Source organism: Aegilops tauschii, chromosome 6 (genome assembly GCF_002575655.3).
Source record: "Aegilops tauschii subsp. strangulata cultivar AL8/78 chromosome 6, Aet v6.0, whole genome shotgun sequence".
NCBI classification, from domain to species: Eukaryota; Viridiplantae; Streptophyta; class Magnoliopsida; order Poales; family Poaceae; genus Aegilops; species Aegilops tauschii.
Window position 1 is genome coordinate 270,883,749 of NC_053040.3, and position 5,149 is coordinate 270,888,897.

Genomic DNA, 5,149 nt, shown 5'->3' on the forward strand with positions numbered 1-5,149 from the left:
TTTGCAACCTCTTAACCACTTGGGGCGAGATCAAGTTCAGACCGGCCCCAAAGTCCACTAGCATTTTTGTCACCTTGAGGTTGCGAATTTTTGGGGAAACCAAAAACGGCAAGCACCCAACCGCGGTTGTTCGATCAGTGTGATCCTCGGCGTCGAAAATGATAGGCGTGCTGGACCATTTCAGCGGCTTCTGGGCATCGATCGATGGCTCTGCCACATTGATCTCGCGCACCCACTGTTTAAGCTGGCGGTGAGAAGAATGCAACGAGGTGCCACCATTGATGCACATGGCTTCTGTGGCCTTTTGAAATTCTTTGTCACTGGACTCGTCGTCCTCTTCATGGTCATCATCCCCCTCTTTCTTGTCACGGCCTCAAGCAGGCCTCTCTTGTTGCTTCTCCTTGTCGTGGCGCCCCCCTCGACCACCTCACTTCTTGCGGGACCCCTCAGCACCATCCTGGCCCTTCTCCTTGTCCCGTCTTTCATACTCAACTTTCCGCCTCTCCACAAGCTGCTCAACTTGCCGGCAGTTTTGGAGGTCATGGCCCTTGGTGTGATGGATCTTGCAATATTGCTTGTCGGAGCCCTCCGGCTTGTCGGCGGACACCAAGTCCTGGCAGGCGGCACAACCGGCAACTTCCTTGCAGGGGTTGTCAACCTTGGCCTTCTTGGTGGTGCCAGGGTTACCGGATTCCTCGACGGCAAGTACGGTCTTTCCCCTGCGCTTCCTATTGCATCGTTGGCCTTTCTTTGCCGGGGCAACGGCGTCTTCATCACCAGAATCGCTTCCAGTGCCGGCATCTTCGCCGGGGTACTTCCTTCCTTCTTCAGCACAAGCACATCTGTCGGCCAAAACATACAGTTCGGCAACATCCCTATCCTTGTTCATGGCCAGCTCTTCACGCATTTTGCGGTTGCGCACGTTCTGATGGAACGCGCCAATGACAGCGGCCGGGTGAATGTCTGGGATGTTGTACTGCACACGGCTGAATCTCTGTATGTACTTGCGCAAGGATTCTCCATCCTTCTGGGGATGAGATGAAAATCACTTGCCTGGCTAGGAGCTTGATGGCCTTCGGTAAAGGCGCCAACAAACTCGTGGCACAGGTTCGACCAAGAGGAGAAGGAATCTATGGGCAGGTGCCTCAACCACGACCTGACGTTGGGTTTGAGCACCAAGGGGAAGTAGTTGGCGAGCCCCTTGCCGTCCCGAGCCTCGGCAGCTTGCATGGCAATGGTGTATACGCTCAGGAACTCGACGGATGGACCTTGCCGTCATACTTCTTCGGGACCTCAGGTTTAAACGTGCGGGTAGTGGGCCACTGGAACTGCCGCAACTCACGGGCAAAAGCTGGACAACCTACCTCATAAGGCAGGTCACCAGAATCCCCTGGCGCAGGCCTGTACACAGTGGGCCCTGCAAGCCTATGAGACTGATGGCGTGCTTCGCACCGCCGCTCGATGGTAGTTCGAGCGTCTTCTTTAACCCGCTCCTAAAGAACTTGACGTTGGTCGCGGCGAGCTCGTGGGTCGGACGAAGCCGTTGACCCGTCATCACGGTCGTCGACCCGCTGAGCTGGCGACCGCTGCTGTCGTGGTGGAGGGGAGTACACTGTGGTTGCGGCGCCTCTGGCCCTTTCGCCGTCGGCACGCGCCGGCTTAGTGGACCGACGCCGCGAGGGGCCTGCCTCCTGGTGCTGATCTTTGTTGGTGTGGCCAGTAAGGCTCTGGACAACAGCCCTCCACTCTTCTTGCTTCTCCGCGGCAGGAAGGAAATCGAGGAGTAGCTGTACTCGCGCTAATGCCTCCGCCGGCGTAGGTGGCAGCGACAAGCGCGAGGAACGGGAGGTGCTCGGACTTCTAACCATGTTAGAAGGAGTGCCGTCACAGTTCCGCGGCCGTGCGCCATCTTGACCAGCATCTTAGCGTGCATGTCGGCCCTGCGCATCTCAGGAATGATGCAGAGGGCTCTTCCCGCGGTCGCGCCCGGGGTCACCAATGTCGCGGCGCTACTCGTCGCGCACGACATGAGAGGACCGCAGCGCGGGTGCCGGCGGGGGTGTCTTGGAGGTCGCCGCGAAGCCCGTAGGCAGTACGGCTCCGCCCTTGGAGGTCCCCGCACCGCCGGCAGGCGGCACGGTTCCGCTTTTAGACGCGGCGGCGTGCGGCTCGTCACCTCGGGCACGAACGACGCCGCTCGCCTGGCTTCGGTTGCCGGAGTGTCGTGGATGGTCGTGATCCACACCTCCGCCACCATCCGCGACTATCCCATCGCCCGTCTGTGTTGGCACGGGCGGTTCGGCTCAAGAAGAACCGATCGCCGTGATCCCCTTCTTCTTGGGAGCCATGGTGATCTGTGAAACGATGCGCTAACCGCTAGATCGGGTTCGCAGAACTCTCTTCCTCCCCTACCTGGCGTGCCAAAGATGTCGGCGAAACGACACCTACGGGATCACGTGGATCCCTTCTACCGTTTGGCAGGGAAGAGGGTTAGATCAAAGAGAAGATCTAATGATCAACATGACTTATTTTTACCCATGTTCGGGGCATTGAGAAACGTAAGACCCTAGTCCTGCTTGATTGTGTATTATGTGTTCTTGAGCTTCGGCTAGCTGCTCACATGCAAGCTGGGCTGAGAGGTTCGAAAGTCGAAATCCTCCTCCAGTACGCCGTGGGCCTCCTTTTATATGTCTAAGGGGCTGCCACAGTGGCATACTGGAGGTGTAAAGTAGCTACAGTAGCTATGTTTATCGCTGGCGTCTTAGGACAAACGCCATAAATGTGCTGCTTACGTGCCCTCTAGCTTTATTGGGGATGGGAGGAGAGCCCGTCCCGTCCGTTGCCGTCTCGCCCTGTCTTGACACACGTCCACGCCCACGAGGCATGCAGTGCCAAGTTGGCTGGCCAGCTGCTGTGCTGGAGAGGTGGCAGGTTCTTCATGAATATCTGCATGCCACCACGTAGCTGCTTGCCAGGCTGGCAGCCCGGCCACTGTGCTGGAGCGGTGACAGGGCGGCGGAGTCTTGCCGTATGTGGTCTTGCCGATGTGAGGCAAGGATCTTGCCGGGGCCTCGCAGACATCCCCGGCAAGGACCTTGCCGGGTACTGTGTCTTCTGGCCCTCACAAAGATCTGCATGCCACTGCACGCGTGTCCCTGGGCCTTGGCCTTAACATTTTCAATGGTGTCAGAGCTCTCAACCCCAAGGGTGCCCTTGTGAGTGCTCTGCAAATTGTTCAGGCAAGGATCTTGTCAGGGTCTTGCGAGCCATTCTCGGCGAGGATCTTGCAGGGGGTCCAGCTCGTCCTCCGTCTTCTAGTCCCTGGCTTGGCTGCTTCTCTCCGCCTTGCATCTTGTTCTCGATCGCCCCCCCTCTAGGCCTCGTCGCGAGTGTGGCTACGACTGCCCGTGCACAAGTATGGGGTGCTAAAGAGCCCAAACTTTAGTACACCGACAGGAACTCTGAAGATTGGGAACTCGACGAAGGTAAAGAGTCAGGTATTAAGCTTAAGTTTGATTGTGTTAAATCTTTTATGAATACCTATGCTTTTCTAAATTTTAGCACTAAATATGGACTTGACTCTGAGATAGTAGCCTCCTTTTGTGAATCATTTGCTACTCATGTTGATCTCCCTAAGGAGAAGTGGTTTAAATATCAACCACCTATTAAAGAAGAAATTAAAGAACCGATACTAGTTAATTAAAGAGGAAACTATTATTTATAATGTTGATCCAGTTGTTCCAACTACTTATATTGAAAAACCACCTTTCCCTGTTAGGATTAAGGAACATGCTAACGTTTCAACTATGGTCAATAAAAGTTATATTAGAACACCTAAACCTGATGAAAAAATAAAAGTAGAACCTAGTGTTGCTATGGTTAAGGATCTCCTAGAAGAAAATATAGATGGGCATGTTATTTACTTCTGTGATGAAGCTGCTAGAATAGCCAAACCCGATAAAAAGGATAAACATAGACCTGTTGTTGGCATTCCTGTTGTCTCAGTTAAAATAGGAGATCACTGTTATCATGGTTTATGCGACCTAGGTGCTAGCGTGAGTGCTATTCCCTTTACCCTATATCAAGAAATTATGAAGAACATAGCACCCACAGAGATAGAGGACATAGATGTTACTATTAAACTTGCTAGTGGAGACACCATCACACCACTTGGGATTGGTAGGGATGTTGAAGTCTTGTGTGGGAAAATAAAATACCCTACTGATTTTCTTGTCCTTGGTTCCCCACAAGATGACTTTTGTCCCATTATCTTTGGTAGACCTTTCTTGAACACCGTTAATGCTAAAATAGATTGTGAGAAACAAACTGTCGGTGTTAGTTTTGGTGATGAGTCTCATGAGTTTAATTTTTCCAAGTTTAGTAGAAAACCTCATAAAAAAGAACTGCCTAGTAAGGATGAAATAATTGGTCTTGCTTCTATTGCTGTACCTCCTACTGATCCTTTAGAACAATATTTGCTAGATCATGAAAATGATTTACATATGCATGAAAGAAATGAAATAGATAGGATTTTCGTTGAACAACATCCTCTGCTTAAACACAATTTTCCTATTGAAACTCTAGGAGATCCTCCTCCACCTAAAGGTGATCTCGTGTTTGAATTAAAACAATTGCCAGACACTTTGAAATATGCTTATCTCGATGAGAAGAAGATATATCCTATTATTATTAGTGCTAACCTTTCCGAACATGAAGAAGAAATATTATTGAAAGTTCTAAGGAAGCACCGAGCTGCTATTGCATATACTCTTGATGATTTAAAGGGCATTAGTCCCACTCTATGCCAGCACAAGATTAATATGGAACCTGATGCTAAATCCATTGTTGATCACCAACGTCGGTTAAATCCGAAGATGAAGGAAGTGGTAAGAATGGAAATCTTAATACTTCTGGAACCATGTATAATCTATCCTATAGCTGATAGTAGATGGGTAAGTCTTGTTCATTGTGTCCCGAAGAAAGGAGGTATTACTGTTGTTCCTAATGATAAGAATGAACTTATTCCACAAAGAATTGTTACATGCTATAGAATGGTAATTGATTTTGGAAAATTAAACAAAGCAACTAGAAAAGATTATTACCCTTTGCATTTTATTGATCAAATTATAGAAAGATTATCTAAGCACAC